The sequence below is a fragment of the Equus caballus genome, chromosome 5 (genome assembly GCF_041296265.1).
Source record: "Equus caballus isolate H_3958 breed thoroughbred chromosome 5, TB-T2T, whole genome shotgun sequence".
NCBI classification, from domain to species: Eukaryota; Metazoa; Chordata; class Mammalia; order Perissodactyla; family Equidae; genus Equus; species Equus caballus.
In genome coordinates, this window is record NC_091688.1 from 81,403,153 (window position 1) to 81,426,266 (window position 23,114).

A 23,114-nucleotide genomic window follows, 5' to 3' on the forward strand; every position below is an offset into this window, starting at 1 on the left:
GTATTTAGGGTTTGTGATATCACATTTTATGTTTCTTCACTTAAATACCACTTTTAATTAACCAATCAAATAAAGATTCCAAATCTTATTGGATAATGAGCTTCTACTGTACTGACAAGAGCTATGAAAAAAATGAGACACGCTAGTGCCATGGAGGGCAATGTGGGGGTGAGTTATGGGACAGCATTAGCTTGGGTGATCAGAAAGGGCTTTTTTTGGCACTGCCCTAGGAAACTTTGGTTGCTCTTCCAGATGCTTTAACATGCAGTCCTTTCTCTCCCGTCCCTCAATCGTCACACATATTATTCTTCTGCCTTGATTCTTGGAATCAATTTCCACTCTTCTATCTTTTCCTTGGCTGGCACCTGTATTCCAGTAGGTCAAACGGAAATGGCTCATTCTCCTAGAAGCCTTAGCTGTCTTCCCCAAGTCTGGATTAGCTGTCCCTCCTGTGTGGCTCCTCTATTTCCTGCATTGTGCTTACTCATTCTTCTTCATTCCCTGGCACGCTAAGCTTTGTGAGGACCACGGTCTTGGTATCTTTTAGTCTCTCCTGTATCCCTTGTGCCTAGCATAGTGTTTGGCATATAATGCTTGTCAAAGACATAATTATTGAACGAATGCATGCATCATAACAAGTAAGCTCAAGGTGATAGAAGGGGAGGACCAACCTAATTAACTGACTAGCATAAGCAAATGCTTAAGATTTCTGAAGAACTTAGAGGAAGAGCCATACAATGCTTTTTGAAGGAACCACTAACTACCATGTTACCACGTTATGGTGAAAGGGATATACTAAGTACACTGTCTGTATACAATTCAGATATTTTTCCTGGGGTTGGGTCAACAGTAGTCAAGGGGATGGTAGTGAAGACATGGCAGACAGGTAGATATTAATTATTATAGAGAGAAAATCTTTTATCCTGGTTTTTATAACCATTGTTACCAGGAAGAAAGCTTGGCACTATAGTTACTAATTGGTTTTTAAAAGGGAAGAAGTGACATGCTCCAACAAACACTTTTAGGCAAAGCAGGCCCTTTAGTTATTCTAAAATGCATGTGCCAAAATTTTCAGATTTTGAAGTGTCAAAATTTCATATTTTAATTTTTTAACTTGAGTATTATTAGCTCTAATGAGCTGACCTCCCTCTGTAAACTGAAGGCTTAGCGAAAGGATGTCCAGGACTCAATAATGATTTTGATTAGTTGAGAGGAAAGATAAAAAGAGTAGGTATATAAATATACTTACATGGGAAAAAACCCCACAGTTAATAACAAAATAGGAAGAAAATATTTTTAAAACTACACTATAAAACTATTCATCATATGTTGGAATTTAGTATAAAATGGAGGCACTAGAAACTTCTGTCTGAGGGGATTCATTTGCTGAAATACTAATGCAAACTCCGAAGAAGCCATCTCGTTTCTAAGAACACCTCCCAGCATGGGTCGTCAGGGGAAGCATTAGATCAAGACTCCAATGCATTATCTATAATTAATTTACATGCCCACCTCATTGTACCCCAGGATCATCTGTATAGCACATGTAGGGCAGTCTTATCCTTCATCTGCTAGCACCACGTAAACTGAGCATTCTAAACCAACAAGACACCCTGTGATGTTACGCATGTTTGCTAAAAGTGGACCTTTTCTTGCTGTGAGTTCTTAATTTGGTTTACAGACAATTTACAAAGCTTTTTGTTAGTGGACATGGCCACAAAAGCAGATTTTTTTTGAGACTCTGGAGTACTTTGGCTAGAAAAAATGACAGGCACATATTTTGTATTATTTGGAGCTGTAGTTTGGCAAGATTCAAGATTTATAAGTTTTTATCTTCCCAGACTTGAGAAGAAAGGACTCGATGAAAGTACTCTCAGCTGGTAGAGAGAGAGAGATACAGGGAAGATCAGGTACCTTTTTAATGTGTCTCTTTTCCCTCTAAAGCCCTGATGTTAGAGGACATTGACTAGTGACAAACAGTGCAATTTTCTTTGTATGTGAACTAGAGCATTTCGGCTAAAAGCTTAAAGGAGCTTCCAGGTAAGATGTCTCGGCAAGAGTTTCTCCCCTGAAAGAATACAACTTAATAAATGTGCAGTGGCTCTGTTTGGACCCCCTACCTGTCGAGAAATACAAAATCACAGTCTGTCTGCTGCCTTAAACTCATGTGTCGCGCACGCTTGAGCTGTCCCCCTCTGAGGTTTACTGGAGTGTATTTCATTAGAACCTCTTCGTGGCATCGTGAACCTGATTGTAATGAATGGGTTGAACTCTGAAAGCACTGGGCACTGACCTCCCATCTGCTGATATCCTAAATCAGGCCATTAGAGGATTCCACAAGAAAGAGCATGCTGTTTATAGGTTAATTTATCTCTCATTTGGTTCAACTAGATGTGTGCTTATAAAGGTCCTCTAATTGAATCTTATAGATGCCAGAGAGATCTTTCCATTTTAAGGAAGTCTTTGGGAATAAATACGGTCAGTTCTCAATTATCTAGGGTAATAGGGGCCTGGCCAACATGGGCGGGCATAATATAGAACCGGTTTTCTATCCTCATTTATGTGATTAATTTTGAACCTCCATCCCCATCAAATATTGAACCGTAACTGCTACAATGACTGATCTTGATCACTTTCCCATTTTTTTTGGCTGATAACCCTCCCACAAAAATTCTATAAACAATCAAAGGAAGCCCGCTGCCTGATGACCATATATATCTCTATAAAAGACAAAGGAGGCTAAATATTGATGGAGACAGATGTTGGAACTCGCTTGATTAATGACCCAGTGCCATTAGAAAAGTAAGGTTTCCTAGTCGTGTATGGCATGTGTACATTGCAGTGGCCTGAGACCCAATAATAATAATGATAATGACAGTGTCTATTCATTGAGCACTGCCTCCATGCCAAGTACTGGACTAAACGTTCACATTTATTTGTGAATCCTCACAACAAATCAGTGAGGTTGGAGCAATTGTTATCCCTATGTTGTAGGTGAGGAAACTGAGGCTTAACAGAAATTAAATATCCATCTTGTGGGCAGGGCTATGGAGAAACTGGTGGGGACGGCAAGCCAGGTATGTCCAACCACCAAGCGCTTCTCCTCCACCTCCAGTCTTGGCACCCCCACCTTTCCCCTCCTCCGCAAGCGAGGCTCTCAGGAATCATCCACCATGATGCCCATGGCACCTGCTTGCCCGCCATCTTCTTGGCACTCATGCTCTCCTCTCTCCACATCTTGATTTCACATCTTTTAAAGGTTGGTTAACCTTCTTCTACAAATTCCTGCTACTGAAATATCAGGAAATGGTGTTGATGCATGAAATGACCCCTCTTCACTAAAATATGATGGTCTATACCCTACTGCCTGGGAAATCATCTCTGCTTTATTTTGATGCTTTTTAAATTCTATACCTGCTTTTTCCCCTTTTGCTAGAGCTAACATACAAGTGCTTTATTTTTTTCCTGTGAGGTTTTTCTTGATGTTTCAAGTACATGGAGCACCATGTCAATATATTATTAAATTGTTTTTATGAAGAAAGAGCGACTAATCGCCTAGAATGCCTGCTCTGATATTTTGCTGTCCCCGTACACTTTCCAGCAGTCATTTCTAAATATTTGAAGGTTTGTGCTTCTAGTACTTACTTAACTCATTTATCACCTACCTTTGAGGGATAATTGTGGGTGCATAATTTTAGCAACATCATTATGCCTGTTGATATCATCCAGAGCCGCCACAGTGGTGCAGCCCCTGATTATATGATCAATTAACTGCCACATGTTGTCGGCACCTCTCATCCACCAGGTTTTCTTGTGTTGGATACTTGTTATAATTTATAGCAAAAATAGTTCTGCCAGAAATTGTCACAGTAACCTCATGGACTGATACACTCACACATACAAGTGACACCTAGCCTTGTTTTCCAGTCTGCATTTTTGGTAAAGAAAGCTTGAGGTCAGGTTGCCTGATTTCTGGCCTGAGTTCCACATGACTTTGGGCAAGTCAGTAATTTTTCCCAGGAACTGTTTCATTTGGGTGTGAAATGAACATTCAAGGGTTTAGCCTGCCCGACCTCACTATATTATTGTGAGATTCTATTGGGAAAATATATTTGAACTTGCTCTTAAACCCATAGAGCAGGGGCAAAAAGTGACATGTAATTACTCTTAGTTTTGACATATATTTTCCTGATGTTATATTTGTACACACTAAGAAACACTTTTACTTTCTATCTCATGTTTGTGCAGTTGAACAATTTTTATCTACATTTTCATGGTAGAAAAGCCTGTTATTTTCATATTTTTTACTATATGTGAATTATCTAAAGGCAGGGATGAAATCTCATACTTCTTAGTTCCTCTATGAAATCTAGACCTAGGAAAGTGTTTTAGCTTAAAGTGCCTCAACTCAATTGCTTGGAGGTTGTTTGGTTTGAGGAATATACATTATTGGCATGAACTATGCCCTTTCTATGATCTTTGTGTATTAGGCTTGTGAAATTGGAGCTTTCCGATACCGTATGGGGCTTTGTCATGGAGGCAATGGTGTTACAATAATGACTGTTAGTCTACCCTGGGCATTTTAGAAGAACAAATTATAAGCTTGCACCCAGGACCACAAAGGCCTCCATTTTGATAACATCATCCCCATCTCCAAATAGCTCTGCCCCACTTTTCCATTTTGCTGATGTAGTCATTTGGTTTGGATCAGTTTTTGGGGGGAGGGGGGTGAAAACATTAGTGTCAAATATGAAACTAATAGTCATGTGTTCTACTGTCCAAAGGGAAGAGTTATACAAAGGAACAGCAGGTTTATAAGGTGCCTTATGGGAATTTTAAAAAAGCATCCTCTGCAGGTGAACAAATTAGGGAAAGATGCCACCTCTGTGAGGTAAGAGCCCCACATCAGGGCCTTCCACTTGGAGAGTGGAGTCGGGGCTTGTTTCAGCCACCACTCACTGCCTTTGATGGTGCCTTTGTGCAGGGTACAAACTGCATAGTGACACACCCTGTACATGACCGTCCAGAGGTTCATTTGCCATTGAGTAGAGTGTGGAGCATAAACAGACCTCATCCTGCCATGTGGACCAGTAGATGATCAGCCTGGGTCCTGGCTTTTGGAGAAGGGGAGCAGAAAAAAAGAGGTGATGTCCTTCATCGCCGAAGAATCAAGCATCACTGAGACAGGGAGGGGGTGCCTTCTCCTAATGGGAAAACAAAATCCCCAAGCTCCCATAAACATGCGCTCTGCTCCCAAACCCCAGCCTCAGGTGGGTCTATGGAGTGACTACTGCGGCCACCATGTTCTTTCCTCTCCACCTGTCTCCTGCCCCACACTGGATTCTCTGTTGCCCTTTTTGGTATCGCTCTTTTTTGTTTTACCCCTAATCTGGCATTTTCATCTTAGGTTTTATCTGTGCGAGACATTGGGTAAGAAAAGGAGGAGGCTGAGTGTGCTTTGTCTTGGGGCCCATCAGTCTCTAGGGCATGGCCCTAAGTAGAAGAAGCCAAGTACTTCTGGAAATAGAACGATCAACATTAATCTATTCCATAAATATTTATTGTGCATCTAGAACATGCCAGGTCCTGGCAACACAGCAGTGGTCAATTGTACAAGCTAATTTCTCAGCCTGAATATTTCCCCATGACCTGTCCAACTCCTCCTCCTTATCCTTCACGTCTTAGTGGAAACGCCTATTCTTCACCCTCCCAACCTAAATTCGTATAAGTTTCTGGAGTCTTCTATACCTTGTTTTTCATCACATTCTCCACTTTCATGAATACTCATGCAACGGCATTCTTCCCTACTAGACTCTACGTCACATGAGGTTAGGATCATGGCTGCTGTAACTCTGGGGCCTAGCAGAGTACTGACACATAGTGGGCCTCAATAAGTAGCGGTTGATGAATGAATGAATAAATAAATGAATGAATGAATGAATGACTACCAAGCATAAGGACCAATTAATTCACCTTTTGATACACCTTTGTGAAAACATTATTATCCATTTGAATGGGAGATGCTTATCCATCCTTGAAATCTACTGAGCTTTTAAAAAATTACTAAAGTTTCTTGCTTAGAGTTTTCCCTATAATCTCTGCTTAAGTGATCTTTTTAAGGGATGTTTTAGATCAGAATATCAGAAAAAATGTCTTTTCATCAGTTTTAACAATAATACAGCATCTCATAGGACAAAAAGGGAATCTCAGAATTTAGCTTATTGGGGTTATTTATATGATTAGTTGTGGCCTGCTGCTGTGATATGGCAATAGTGAAAAATATCAATGTGTTGGGATATTGTAATTATAAAATGGCCATTTTTCTGGCCTTTGATCATGGTGACTGTAATCATGACTGAAGCCTTTCATTAATCTTTTTATATTTAATTTCTTGTTTTGAGTTAGCATCATTATAAATCCTATTTCTACGAGAATACAACACGCACTCTTTCAAGAAGTGCCTAAACTTCCTGGCAGCATGTGGCTGCTGAATGAGTAGCAGAAAGCAACCTTTTCCCCAAGCAAATTTGAAAAAGGAAGGCCTTCTGAAAGCCTTTGCTGTCTGTCTTTCCTCCCAGTGAGGTCTCATCATGATGTGGGGACCCCCGGTAAGTATAATGTCCTAAAGACCCATAAAACATTATTTGACAGGAAAATTCTGCCTCGCCTATGAGCTGCTGCTAAGGAATTACACATGATGCAAGAGGCAGCATGGCTGAAATATTTTTATTAATACTAATAATATTTTTTGCATATACAGCAACTTTAATTGGAGAAAACTGAGTTGGAAAGGAAGCCTTAAAGACATAGTTGGGGTAAAATTATTGGCTCATAAGTTTCTAGACTTGCTGCCGCTCCTCCACCACACTGGGGGCAGAGGGACAGGGGGCGGGCTTGAAGCTAATGTCACTCACTTCAAAGAATTTTAGTAGCCAAAGATTCCTGAACTTACACATTCCACAGGAAAACAAAGTGAAGTTTTTTTTTTTTTTAAGGAGCAACAAGTAAGTCTTTGTTTCCTTATGGTGTGGAGTTACACAAGTCCCACTTGAGAAAAGTGGTAATGTTGTTGGCGGCCATTGGCAGAGTGCTTACAGTGTACCTGGCTTTGTTTTAAGTGCTTACATGCACGCATTTAATTTTCACAACATCACTGTGAAATAGGGGTTATTATATTTATTTGATAGATAGGGTGACTTAGGCACAGAGAGGTTAAAGCAACTATCCTCCCTCACCCAGACTCCAGCTAGGAAATGTTCTCACCTTGATCCCTCTAGGTTCCAGCTTGAAGAGAACAGAATAACCTGGGCAATGTTGGCACATGCTCAGGAGAGGATGCCCTGTCTTTGGCACTCACTGGAAATTTCCTTGAATTCTATTCCTTTGCTACATGTACTCTCCTCAGATCCCCAACTAGGCTGCAATCTTCATGAGAATGAGGATTAGAGCTTAGATTTATAAATCTTATCTTAGGTTTTTGTAACTGAAAACCAGGACATCTATTTTAATCAGAGCATGAGTTGTTTTCTCATGGAGACAGTAATAAAGGATTTTGAAATCAGGGCCATTCTGGTAAACTCAGGGCGTATGTTGCCATAACTATTGTGCTTTCTTTTATAGGAAAGACCAAGAAGAGATTAGTCTGCCATCATTTTTAGGCTGTATTTTTAGGGTGTGTGCATTTTAGTTGAGAAATGGGGCTTGGTACTCTGTATTACATATTCAACATGTCAGTATTATTACTCTTTACAGAACAATCATTTAGGGAATTCATTTAAAGTAACACACAATCCACAATATAGAATTTATTTGTTTCACTAAAAATGTACTTTTTAAGTTATATTTCTATGAAATGTTATTTGTATAGAGTCAGATTATCTAGGAAACCAGATAAGCAATCTGAGAAGATTGGAGAGCATGGAATGAGGTGTACACAAAGGCTGTTGTTGAACCCACAGAATTATACCCAGTCCGTTAATCTATAGAAAATATCTTCCTGGTGGCCTGCATTTTTGGGTCCAAAGTACAGAGTCTAACACTCCCTTGGACAGCCCTGAAGAGGTATAAACTCTTTATTATCCAACCTTCCCCTTTTCTATATTGTTATCAGAGACTTCCAAAAAAATCTTGATCATTTCACCAACAACCCATCTCTTACTTTGTATGCCTTAGGTTATAGAATAGTGTTTCCCTGACAGTATTAAAGTAGTCACATCTGCTTTATATGGCCTGATAACCTTTCGAGGGCATATTAATCTCATCAATAACACGTTACAAATCATCTTTTAGATAACTTCCGGGAGAGGGATCCACATATGGCAAGTCACCTTCATTTACATTGACTGTATCACCTTCAACTTAAAAAGGTAACATTCCAGCTGGGTCGGTAGAGTGTGGTGCCAAAGGGGGAAGAAATGGGATCCAAACACCTGAGTTTAGCAAATTGGATCTGTTCATTTCTTAGCTCGACCTTGGTCGGCTCACTTACCCTCTTTGAATCCCAGTTTCCTTATAATAATAATCATGGGCTTTATAAAACAAAAGAAGGTAATGAATGTGAAAGTGCCAGGGGACTGTATCATAGTATATAAGGTAGTTCAGTATTTTGACTTACACCCAGTTTGGGAATAATAATGTGTAGGACACTTTCAATTGCAAGTGACAGGTAGCCCAACACAAACAGGCTAAGATATGATAACTTACTGGATTGAGTGCAGTCAGTTCTGCTATAACCTGATTTATGCGTTTCCAAAAATGAGTCTATATAGTGAAGGTCATGGATAACTGTCTAAACCAGCACTATCTAATAAATACAATGCTGACCACAAATGTGAGCTACATACGTAATTTAAAATTTTCTATAGAGATGTTAAAAAAAAGGAGCAGGTGAAATTGATTTGAAAATATATTTTATTCAATCATATATCCTAAATATTATTTTAACATATGGTTAATATAAAATGTATTAATAGCTATTTTACATTCTTTTTTTCTTTTTACAAAAAAAGCAGTAAAAGACTGTATTTTATCATTTACAACACATCTCAATTCAAACCAGCCACATTTCAAGGAGGCACATGTGGCTAGTGGCGACTGTATTGGACAATGACAGTCTAAGACCTGGGTCACTTACCGTCTCTTGGAATGGGTGTTGAGGTTCAGTCTACAGACTATATGGATTGATATTGGGGAACAAATGAATAGAAATTGAGATCTATTTCTTAGAAAAGAGAGAATGGTATTTGTAGAGGCGAACTCATCTTTACCATCATCATCACCATCGTCACCTCTACAAAATATCTTAACTTTCAAGGAATTAAAATTCCTAATCTCCAGGGCATTTTAGGCTAAATTCCTTTAAATTAATTCTGTAGTTCAGTGAAAAGGTAACAGTTGCACAGAGAGGGGGCTGGAAAAGAATTTAGGAGATGGAATTTTTGGCCCACCTCTGTTAGCTTTCCTAGATGTCTGACAGCTAGACAAAGTTGATTGGTCTTCATTCTTCATCTATGATATAAAAAGGTTAGAATAGGTGTTTTCCAAAGTGTTTTTAGACTCCAGTATTACTAAAATAAACTTTATTGAGGTATAATTTATATGTAATAAAATGTGCTCATTTTAATGTATATTTCAATGAGTTTTGGCAAATTTAACACCCTGCAACTACCAGCACACTCAAGATATAGGAAACATTTCCTTCTCCTAAAATGTCACTTTGTGCTCATTCCCAGGAAATATTCTGTTGAGAGATACTTAGGTTTGTTTCTAGTTTCTGGGTCAGGTAACTTCCAGGCATGGCTGAAATCAGAGCTGCAATGGATTTGGATGGCTCTTCTGCGTCATTTGGTAAGTGGATTTTTAACATTATAAGAAGCTGTCAAACTGTTTTCCAAGTGTTCGTACCACTGCATACCAGCAATATATGAGAATTCCTGTTGCTTCACACCCTCGCCAAGACTTGGTATTGCCAGTCTTTTTAATTATAACCATTCTAATGTATGTGGAGTCGTATCTCATTGTGCTTTTATTTTGCATTTCCCTGTTGATTTAATAACGATAAACCTCTTTCCATGTGCTTATTAGCCATTTGTACATTATCTTTTGTGAAGTGTTTGTTCAAACCTTTACCCATTTTAAAAACTAAATTGTTTTCCTTCTTCCTAGTCATCAGCTGTAGATACAGCATTTATTTTTTTTAATTTGTACTTTGCCTTTAATTTTCTTAACGGCATGTTTAGAAAAGCAAAAACTTCTTAAATTTGGAGTCTAATGTATCAGTCTTTACTTCTATGATTCATGTGTTTTGTGTCTTAGTCTAAGAAATCTTTACCTACCCCAAGGAAAATTTTATCCTATACTTGTCTATAAATTTTATAGTTTCATATTTTGCGTTTAGATCTACTAGCCATTTTGAGTTAATTTTGTATATAGTGTGAGGTGAGGATGGCGATACATATATAAATAATATTTATAATATTACTATACTATAAATAAATAATACTAATATATAATATATAATATATACAATATATAATTTAATAATATAATAAAATAAGTAATACATAGATCACTTTATTTCTTTATGTATATAATACTTCTATGAAATGTTTACACCATATATTGTTATTTTATTCTGTGTCTCTTGTTTAAAGCAGCTTAAGAATGAAAGCGCTGAGCATGAGTCTCTTTTCTGAATGCAATAGTGAGAAATTAGGAGCACAGTCGTAACCTAGAGCCTTAACTACAGACTCCATCTCACGTCTTTGTTCAGAAGCCAATCATGTGAGGATGGAATGTTCTGAGGGTCTTATCTAGAAGCAACTACCAATCAGACTCTAAGGACTTGGATTTCTGGTTATTCCTTCTCTCCTCCCCTCCATGACCTCCCACATAAATCTTCCTGTTCACATGGCCGCCATGCCAATTTCAAAACCCTTTACACCTCTGCTTCCATGGATCTACCCCCAAGTGTATAGTGCTCTGTACACAAGTAAACTAGATCCGTAAAGACTAAAATACTCTAAAACTATTCACACTAGACTTGTCAGGGAGACCACTTTTCTATCTTTAGTAGCCTTGAAAATAATTTGTATGTAACTCTGGATAATGTGTACTCCACGAGTTAGAAGGTCTCTTGTTTTGAAACTTCCTTGGCAGACAAAATGTTAAACTGACCCTCCCTGTCACAATTTTCATCACTGTTTGTATTTATTTTTTACTGCGTTGAGCTAGGGCATTGCCCTAAGCTGTGGCAGATTGGATTTCTCGCGGTGCCTGTTCTGTTTTTGTTATCCTTCTCATTCCTTCTTCTTAGCACCCTGTCCTTGACTTCATGATACTGGGAGGATCCTGCTTGCAAATCTGCTTTTGGCAGAATAAGATATCTTCATCTTTGAGGTCACGTTCCAGGCTTTTGTTCAGTCACAAGTTCTGTTTGGATTTATCCTCAGTGTGTCTACTTGAATATTCAAAAAGTCATCAGCTAGTCTAATTTGTTTTTTTTTAGCCATGTAAAAGACTGATTTGCTTTGACAGGTGGATCAGAAACAGAATTGGAGCTATTTTATCTGGACCTAATTAAACAACCTTCATTACCAGCAGATATATGTTTGTGACTTAAAATTAGCATGATTGGAATTAAAACTCAAAATATAAGGCATTGAATTCAGATATGGCTGGTTTAAAAATAAATTCCATACATTTTAAATGCAGCGAGTCTGGCTTTTAAATATCCTATAGTGACAAATTCCACTTAGGGTTGTGTGTGTGTGTACGTGTGTGCATGTATGCATGGTTGTGGCTGTAGCTAATAGTAAAGATATGGCCTATATTTTCTGAAGAGTTCCAGAGCAGCCTTCTGAATTATGAAATTTTAGTCAAATATTTTAAAATTTTATTTCTTCTCCTCTCTAATTCCAAAGTATTGAGTTTAGCTTTGAGGATTTTATGTAGCTTTCTTTGGCTTCAAAGATTACATTCTCTAATCGAATTATTTCTATTCATCATTGTTGAGTTTCTGAGATTTTGTGATTGTCTTTTATTATACGTATTCTGATTGTGTGCAGATGTATATATATCTATACACAGTGGAACCTGCTTAAAGTGTTCTTTCACATGTAACATTTAAAATCATATTAGATTTTCCTTATAGTATTTTATTTCCTTAACCTTTTGAGAAATGTTTTAAGACATTTTTGTGTATATATGTATATACACACACACTATTTATATATATACACACACCTATACATAGATTCATATATATATGAAATATTTTTGTAGTTTTGTATTCTGGATAGGGATAGAAACTTAGTAATTGTCAAATAATTATAAAATATAAGTACATATTTTTTTCTTTCTTTAGACTTTTTGAGGGTTATTATGCACCAAGATATATGAGCCAGATTTTACTTTATGAAGAAAAATAAAAGGTTGAATAAAACATATTGACATTTCTGTTCAACATTAAGGCTGCAGGAATTACGGTGGATTCCTTCTCCTAACAAACATTAATATGAGATTCCTGGTGTGATGAGAACTGGATAGCAAGAATCTAATCCCTCCCCTTGCCTTTGTGCACCAGAAGCCCTCTCCAAATTATTAAAATTCCAGGTCTTTTGTGATACCTTGATGCATCGTTGCAATTGCAACTGCTTTAAAATGCAAGAAAGAGCAAGTCCTTAGTATTTATAGCCTCCTTATGTACCTAACATTTTTTTATAAAATGTAAAATAAAGCATTTGTGTTTATCCATGTCCTTTTAAAAATTAGAATTTCCAGATGGTCCCTTCTTTTTATGCTTTTCCGGAATCAAAACAACAGTTCTTGCCTGTGTTTGCCAGCCTTGTTTGGATTTGCTCAGCCCTTCCTTGTTACTGATGAGGGGTCTGGTTCAACCATTGCTCCCGCTCCTGATCTTTGTTCAATTGTTTCCCTTCCTGTAGAAGAAGTCCTGACTCAACACATGTCCAGTGGTAGGCGTTGCTTTCTCTTGTGTTCCAAGTGGAATTATTAATTTTCCCATGCAGATTGTCACCATCTTTGAGTTCTTCTCGAATCCCAACTTGTACATATTTAAACTTTACGTGGTTGAAATTTCATGTGGGACCATCAGAATGAACTAATTGGCCAAATTTGAAATGTAAGTCCTTGGATTTAGCTTCTCCTTTATTCCAGGCAGCTGTGCCACCTCGTACAAGGGTGTTTACCATTCTTTTCTTCTTTCTCCTTAATGCAGTGGGGATGATGGGAATGTCGTTGCTCAGGCTTATTGATGTTGCACGACAACTCCCTCAATTCTGGAATAATCCCCAGAGAACTGGCCACATTTGGTGAGATATTGGACAGGGGATTTCTAGATGGTTGCCTTAAGCCCATGAATGTGTGAAGGGTTGTGTGTTTGTAAAATTGTATCAGTCTTCCTTTGCCAAAGTCCATAGCATCTCATAGCATTCAAAACTGATAAGTTTTTGTGACTTTTGAGATAGGTAAACATAAGTTTGAATCCTAGCTGCTCACTTTACAGGTCATGTGACCTTGGGCAAGTTACTTGATGTCAATAAGCTTCACTTTCCTCACCTGTAAAACCAGGGTAATCATAGTCTCTGACTCAAGGCGAAGTGAGGATTAAATAAAGGGAGTAGAGTAGAGGGAGGACTAAGTAAATTTTGGGAGCACAGAAGCTGGGGCTGGATGGCCTGCATTCAAGTACATGCCTCCACTACTTGCCATGTAATTTGGAGCAATCCATCTAACCTTTCAATGCTCTGGTTTCCTAGTCTGAGAATGTGGATTATGATAGCATCTACTCACAATCTGTGAAGATGAAAACAGATAATACCTTTAAAGAATTTATAACCATACTTGGTACGTGGGGAGGGTCTAACAGAGTCATTCATTCAACAGATGTTTGTGGGGCACCTACTATGTGGCAAGCAGTATCTGAGATGCTGGAGACACAGATGTGGACAAAAGTCTCTGCCCCCTTTAGCTCTCATTCTAGTGGATGGAAGCAGACAAAAAAACATAGAAAATAAATTTATACTAAGGACGATGGAGAAAAATGAGGCAGAGAAGGAGGATAAGGAAGGTGACAGGCAGGAGTACAATTTGAATAGGGTAGTCTGGGTAGGCTCACTCTGAAGATGGTGTTTCAGCAAAGACCTGAAGGTGGGGAGGATCAAGCCATGTGGCCCAGGGAAGAGAAGCACAAAATCCCTGGGACAGGAGACTCAGAGCCAGTAGTAGGTGGCCATAGTAAGAGCGGAAGCCAGAGAGAAGATAAGGGCCAGCTTAGGTCTCACAGGCTCCCATTAGGGGTTTGGCTTTTACTCTGAGTGAGATGGGGAGCTGCTGAAGGGGTTCAAGCAGTCGGGTGAAATGATCTGGCACATTGTATAAGGAACATCCTGGCTGCTAAGTTGAGGATGGACTTTAGGCAGTAAAGGTAAAAACGTGGAAAGCAGTTAGAAGCTACAATTTTAAAGCAGATGAGAGGTGAAGGTGCCTGGGATCACGATGGGACTGGCGGGGAGAAATGAACAGAATGTGTATATATTCTGAAAGTGGTGCTGTTGGAATTTGCCATCATCATTATTAAGTGAGGCAGTCACTAATTCCTTTGGAACAGTGACTGCTACAGTGTCAACATTTATTAAATGGTAGGCTATTATTATTAACGAGTAAACAAGTATTGGTCTGAAATTTTCTTTGTGAGTTTGGGAGGAAACTGAGGCTTCCCAAATGCCTGAGGAAGATTTAAGTGTGATGTCAGGAAAGATGTCACTCACATGCGCAGAATGCCTATGAAGCCCTGCATTAAATAAAGAAGGAGATTTGAATCCTACTTTTATTTCATTTGGGAAACTACTTATGTAAAGCTTTCTTAGCTGAAGAATCCATTAGATCAGGAGTAGGCAAACTACACCCAGGGGGCCAAACTAGCCCGCCTCTTGTTTTTGTAAATAAAGTTTTATTAGAACACATCCCTGCTCATTTGTTAAGTATAGTCTATAGCTGCTTTTACACTTCAACAATGGAGTTGAGTAGTTGCAAAGCCTAAAATTTACTCTCTGGCCCTTTACAGAAGCTGCTTTAGATGAACATTTATGTGTGGCTCAGCATCATAAACACAGAGTTATGATCATTCAGGGCGTATTTGCGAAAGTATATGGCACATAGCAATGACTGAAGATACCCAAAGGTACTGATAAGTATGTTATTTGGGAGGAAGAGCCCAGACATTAGAACACCTTCTTAGAAAGGTGTCGTCATCATAATAGTGCCAGTTACTTATGCTTTACTATGCTTCCGGTGACCGTCGTAACCACTTCACATGTGCTAGCTCATTTAAACCTCACAATAACCATTGGGGAGATAGTAGTGTTATTACTATTTTACAGATGAGAAAACTGAAGTACAGAGGGATACATGACTTGCACAGAGGTGCACTGTGGGTAAGCAGCAGAGTGAGGGATGAGAACGTAGGCAGGCTGGTTGTAGAGCCCAAGGTTCTTTTCACCTCTATGCTTTACTTCTAATACAGGCAACTTTTGAATAGTTTCTTTGCCAGATGCCGTGTGTGTGTATCTCTGAGTGTGGCTTCTCCCATCAACAGCTTCCTAAACTTGGCTCTTGAACCTGATCTTGTGAGATTGCTCAATGCATCAGTCATCGTCTCTCTTTGCTGTTTAAGTTGCCACTGCACCATGGTGCCATTCCGCTACTGAGGGGCAGAAAAGGGAGTGGAAAAATTGCCACGTCCATCATTGTGTTCTTTCTTTGTAAGTTGAAGGAGTAGCAGAAAGACAATGCCAGTTTTGCTGCTTGTCTTGTGAGTGTGAAGTTTTAAAGAATAAGGCAAAATTAATTTTCATATGTTTATGAGTTTATCCAAGGGAGTTCTTACCTCTTGAAATTTCAACTTTGGGCTGCGAAAAATGGATATCATTTTCCTTTAAATAGCAGGATGTTTTAGAACAAGATTATATCTGTCAGAAATGAAAACACTGTATTTATTACTGCATTGTAATCCGTTCATTGCTTTAAGGGCTCTAGGTTCCCAAGGGAACATTAAGATAGCAATGATGTCCCTGAGTGCTGGATTTTGCTTTTGGATCTCTGATTTAACTTGTATGTAAAAGCACGAGTCTTCTGACAATCACCTATTGACAACACATTTGAAAAGAAGCAGACCGACTTCTTCTGGCTGCAGTCTACAGTAATTTTGGATCAAAATATTCCTCCCTTCCCCCATCTCATAGCCTATTTTAGATGATAGCATGCAAATAAGTATGTTTTCCTGCTAATTTCACCCATTTTTGGTTAACTGCCACTCTGAAGATGCAGCTGCCACACATCAGAAGTTGCAAGGAAAGAGGGTGTTGTGGCTGCTGAGAAAGATTTCTCAGTTCTGGACCAGATGCCAGACTCCCCAGAGCTTGCCCAATAACAGTCTGATGCAGAGCCCATGGATGTGGCTCCTTGTTGTGTCTCTTTGTTGAAACTCATCATTCTCTCTTGCACACAAAATCCATTCCCAAGACAGTGGTCCACTTTTTAAGGATTTCCTCCAAAGACTGCGACTTCGGTTGACCTAAGAAGAGGAATTAAGGTGCCCTGATTTACGTGCATACATTAAACAAGTTAAAATAAAGGAACAGACCAGTTTTTAGTTTTCTCATAGATTAAGGAAAAATGTAGGGAAATACCTGCCCCCCCACCCCCCCCAATTTGTTTATGAGAGAGTAACTATTGTGCAGAATGCTGATGAGGCCAGAGGTGCTTATCTTCCTTCCCTCCTTCCTTCCTGTCTGCCTTTTTCCTTCCTTCCTTCTGTTTTTCTGTCTTTCGTTCTTACAGGTGGTTATTGAGTGCCTGCTATGACAGACTTTGTGCTAGACCCTGAAGATACGATTATAAATAAGACAAACAGAGGTCATAGCCTTTGTAAAACTTGCTGGAAGAGACAGAAAAACAACAAATAATTAACAATAAATTATGCACATAATTATGTGATTACGCTAGGTAAATTCAGTATAGAAAAAGCATAGAATGCGATGCGGGGAATAATGGGGGCCTTAGACTGATGAGCAATGGAGACCCCCAGGGGAAATGCCATGTAAAGTGACACTTGAGAGATGAATAGGAGGAGGCAGGTAGAGGCAACGACATCCCTGGCAGATGAAGAAGGGCCTATGCAGGGAAAGGCTGAAAAGTCCGAGCGGATTCAGAGCTCCAAGTGAGGAACAGAGACGTGCAAGATGCACCTAGAGAGGTAGTCAAGGGCCATAACTTGCAGCACCTGGCGGACATTATCTATAAGTCTGGACTTTATCCTAAGAGCAGGAGGAAGCAACTGAAGGATGAAATGACCTCCCTGTGTGTGTATGTGTGTGTGCAGATGGTCAAAATTACAGAACTTGATGTATCTTTCTTATGTGTTTGAGAACATTTTAGAAAATTCCATTGGGAATCCACAATCCTTCTGACATGAGACTTTAACGTTAAGTGCCTTATCCAATTTCAATATGTCAATACCAAATATTTTTTGTGTCTCTCAAATCTTCAAAGTCTTGTGAATCATCCTGAGTAATTTTTGGGACTGAGTTAGTTAGAACTGGCTTCAGAAGACACAGTGAGTGCACAAGCCTTCGCTCACTGATTTTTGGTACACCTGAACTGGGGGAATATTTGTGGAATCAGAAAAGGTAGAGCAGAATCCAAAAGTTCTTGGGAGCTAGTCCTCTAGTTTTTTATTTGTTGTTTTGTCTTTCCAGTGTTTCTGAGAAGTGCAAATTTTACTGTTGATGCCGTTTAAATAATATTTGCCCTTGATCTTGACTTTCCTTGCCCAGTGTGCCAGACTGTCTGTTGGCAACTCGATATCATTTCCCATCTTCTCTGCACTACCACTATTCCAGGGGCTTTGAAGAGTAAGAACTAAATTTCTTAGAATCTCTGCCCGCAGAATTTAGATTCCACTAGTGAAAGACACTTGTGCAAGAGATGGAAGGCAAAAGAGAATCAGAAGCTATAACTGCTTCTGAGCAGCATGAGTGGGTGTTGGGATGGTAAATGGCAACAATAAAATTTTGCCAGAGGTTTCTGGGTGTTCTCCTGCAATTCCTCAAAACCACTTAGGTGCTGGAGACGGTGAGATCATCAGTGTCACTTTCCCTAAATTCATGCATTTCCTGATTTCTTGAGTGCTAGTGGTGGCTTCCCTAACCTTTTGTCCCTCAGCCTTTCCAAGAGATTTTAAGTCTCTGGTTCCCTGTGTAGGATCCATTTCTTCATGAAATATCTAGAGTGGTTTCTGTTTTCCTAACTGAACTCTGACAGATACAAACCATTCTTAGTTCATATTTGTAAAACTGAATTAAATTTGTTTAGTGAATTGACAACTGTTTTCCAAGAATATGATTTAACAAGCCAGAATGATTTTGCTAATCTTTTCTTGGATATTCTGTTCTTAGTCCTGACTTCTGCACCCCTCCCTAATTCCTCATCCTCCATAAAACTCTCTGCTAGATCTACATAGCCTGTAAATTGAAATCCCCCAACTTCTTAGTTTGGATTATATGGGCCTTATAAGCTGCTTCCCACCGTATTTTGCCTTATCATCTCTGGTCTTGCCCTCTTGAATCCCTAGTACCATGAGTCTCTCATAATGGATGTTTCTGGGTCTCTGCTCATATGTTTCTCTCTGCTTAGATGTATACTTCTTGTTTTTCTACTAAACCCACACACATTCTTGAAGATCCAGCTCAAATATCTCTTCTCCTTCTTCACGTTTTTTTCTCATGACTCTCACCAACAACCCCAACTAAACCTCAATAGCAACCCGTATGTAAGCCTAACACATGTTATTATATTGTTTTCTAGCTATTTGGGTTTTTCAGTTTTCACATTCACTTGATAGCAAATTCTCTGAGGAATGGAGCTCATTCATTTTTATTAATCTCAAGAACTTAGAACTCAATAAATGGTCATGAACTTGAAATATTGAGCTGGAATAGACTGTTACCTATGTGCCATGTGTACAAAAAAACAGCTAGAAGAACCACTAGAATCTTTTCAATAAAAGCAAAAAACTTTTCAAATTGATCTAATGCTTCCTAAAGTAGCCTAGGGAAAATTTTGACTTTACTCTTGTCTTGCAAAAAAGAAGAAAACTACTAAAGGCATTTTCTTGCTTTTCAAAAACTGATGTTTTGAATATGTATTTTTTTTCAAGATATAAAAATGTAACTCCTGCTATAGCCTTTGGGCATACGTGCAGTTATAAATATAACATTAAAATACAAGTATACATCATAATTTAATTGTATCATACAACACAGGGGAGGGAAGAGAGCGAGGACGGCGTGTAACTTGCAATCGAAGCTTCTCCTGGACAGCCAGCGGTGTGGGGCAGAGATGAGAGAGCAGAGCATGAGTGGGCCGTGAGGAATCTTATGGCCTGAACTGGGATTGCGTTGAAGAATAGCTATATGAAGTCTTTGGCGTCCCATCTGGCAAAACAGTCCTACATGGTTCTCCCAATCACAGCCCTTGACAAACCCAAGAAGCAGTTTTAGATCCTGAGTCCTGATGAAATGGGCATAAGCACAAAGAGTATGATAAATGGCAAAAGCTTTGTGGTAACACTCTCAATGCCAACAGACTTAATTCTTAATTTTTATGTGTTACTGGCTCAGTGTGGACTTTTGAGCAAGTTATTCAATATCTTTGGGCCTCTGGTGCCTCATCTATTTATGGGGCCAGTAATGTGTGACTTGCACTTACTTCACAAGATTGTTTTGTACTTTTCTTCTGGACATTTACGTATCCAGTTCCAAAGCTGACTCCAGGCAAGAGTATAAAGTAGAGAAGGTTTTTTCTTGGTGCCGTCCCATAGCCAAATTCAGAATTCCATCCTCCTTTCTGATTCCTCATTCTACCATGGTTCCTATTCCTAATGGGCCCTGCTAGACAGCACGTTAACTGTCCTTTGAGTTATAGGTGACATTTGCATAGCATTTTACAACATATGTGAGGATTTATTTGACCCTTACAATAGCTTTGGGAGATGGTAATTATTATGATTCATATTTTCCAGACCACGAAATTGAGACACAGGTATACATTAAGAATTTTACTCAGAACCACATACTCAACAAGTGGTATGTCTGGGTTTGGAACTCAAGAAGTTTACTTGACAAAACTAATACTTCTGAGGGAATACATGAAATTCTTGAAGATTTAAAAGTTTTGGACCATAAAAGAATGAGCTTATATAGGAGCTCCCTGGGGGTAAGCTTCATATTCATCTTATCCATGGTTGGATTCTCAGCCCACAGCAAAGTGCCTCACTTGTAGTAGTCACTATTTCAAAATAATAGATGAGTGAATGAATGAACTAATGAATAGGATGGCAGTGATAGTCTTGACCTATCTATATATCTCTGTATTTATGGCCTATCTATATATAGATGTGTGTGTGTGTCTATATCTTATATACACATTTATGTATGTACATGTATGTATATGTGTGTATATACATATTTATTTTGTTGTTTTTTACAAATAGATTATCCTTTCTCATTTCATTGTTTTTCTTGACAAAAATCCTAACCTCTACATTTTTATTCCTTTTTTTTATGCAGTGACGAAATTCTAGGCTGGTCATTACAAGGATATTTTTGGATTTTTAAAATAAATTTTTTCTTTGGAATAACTTTATATTTGCATAAAAGTTGCAAAAAGAATACAGAGAGTTTTGGCATACCCCTCACCCAGCTTCCCCAAATGTTCACATCCTACTTTACCGTGGTTTATTTGTCAAACCTAAGAAACCCACGCTGGTATATTACTATTAATTAAACTCCAGACTTTATTTAGATTTCACTAGCTTTTCCACTAATGTTCTTTTTCTGTTCCAGGATCAAATTCATGATACCACATTGCATTTAAATGTCGTATTTTAGTCTCCTCTGGTCTGCAACAGTTTCTCAGTCTTTCCTTATTTCTATCACCTCAACAGTTTTGAAGATTCCTGGTCAGTTATTGTGTAGAATGTCCCTTAATTTAGATTTGTCTGATTTGACTGTGGTTATAAGTTTTGGGGATGAATACCACAGAGGTGAAATGCCCTTCTTGTCATATCCTATCAGGGAGTTCACGTTATCAACATGACTTATCATTGGTGATATTAATCTTGATCATCTGGCCCAGGTAGGATTTGGCAAATATCTCCACTCTAAACTTACTCCCCATGTCCTCCTTGCATACTCTATTCTTTGGAAGAAAGTCACTAAATCCAGTCCGGTTCAAGGGCAGGGAAGGTAGCTGGGGCAGTGGGGGGGGAGGGCATTAAGAACCATCTGCTGGAGTGGAGAGTATCTGTATAAATTATTCAAAATTCTTCTGAAAGGAAGATTTTCTCTTCTTCTCATTTATTTATTTATTCCTTCACTTATTTATAGCAATATGGACTCATATATATTTATTTTATACTTTGGGCTATAATTGAATACTGCTATTTATTTTGTTGATCCATTGTTCCAGCTTTGATTTTTTTTTTTTTTTAAGATTTTCATTTTTATGGTCTCTCACTTATCAAAAGGGTGCCACCATCTTAGCCTAGCACCATCAAAATTGGTTGGCTCGAGACTTAATCTCGTGACATTGAAGGCTCCCATTACATCCTCATGTTGCAATTAGTCATAGATTTTCTTCTCTGTGTGCTCAACAATTCACTGAAGTCAATCCCATCTCCCTTCCCCAAGACCACTGGTGATGGTTTCGGACTATGATGTGGGGTTCCTAAGGCTGCTTCTGAAAAGCAAAAATGTAGTGAAAGTTGTAAAGGGCTGAGTGTCTGATATTTCAACACTTCAAAATGATCTTTGGGAAAGCAGGGAGGAATGGGGGAAAAATTCCCGTGAGATTCCATTCACTGTTCCCTTGACTTCTTCGATTTCAGTAGCAATTGGAGGCTTAAGACAGGTGATGAATTTGGTCCAGAGTGAGGTTAGTTGAGAAGGAAATGAAAACAGAGGTTTAACAGGAAGATTAGTGGACTTTCTACCTCTGGGCAATAAATGTCTGCTTTGGTCCTCACTAATCAGTTTTCCACATGCCTCATGCCATTTGCCTTACTTAGGATGAGTTGTTAGAGCTCCATTAGGAAGTGTTCAAATCACTGTTTTGAACAGGCTGAGTTTTTTTTTCCGATGCCCTCCTTTTAACCCACTTCCTTTTTTCTGAGTGTAGGCACACAGAGGCCTGGTCAAGGGGGAAATTATGCTGATTAGGAAGCATGGTCCAATTAAAGCAGACATGATGGGGAAATTGCCTTGGAGTCCAAATATGTGACTCCAGGATAGAGAGGCCTCTTTAACACCTGCGATGAGAGTGTACAAATTCCATACCTCACAGCTTGGGGCAGAGAGAATAGGCATCTGATAAATTTGCTTGTAAAAACTATTGGAGCCAGCTAAATAATAATACGTCCCTTGACAGGGAGGGAAAACTGTGTGGTTTCCTTTAGTCCTGTGATGTTTAGAAGACATCTAAATATTAAAGAGGCAGAAAGAGGAAGATTAGAGAAAGATGGAGCATAAATAGTCCTTAATTAACTCCCTTCAAATCTGTAACCTTTTACTTCCATTCTCTCCCCTCCATTCCCACCAAAACCTCAGGTTTTCTTGTCCCCCACTTCCCTCAATTTATAATGAGCATTTATATCATAAGATCACAACTTTAGCAGTGTTGCAAATCTAAAATTATTTCAGCTTTAGGAGCGAGGATAGCAGAGGGTCAGGGGACATAAAGGAGAAATTGCTCATTTTGAAATGCCCTTTGAAGTGCTCCTTGTACCCTCTGTTTAGTTTTGAGAAAGTTTCACAGTAGTTGACAGATTATGTAATCCACTCTCCCACTGATAATTTTTTGGCATGGGGAGATTGTACAGGTATTTCGATTTTAGCCAGTCTCTAGTTAATAATCAATAGTCCTGTTGTCTAATGAAGTGATGGCCTTGACACCCTGGCCTTTGTGCAGTGTTAAAATAACATTGATCGCTATCATTATCATATGCCCTTGATACACTGAATAAGGACTTGGATATC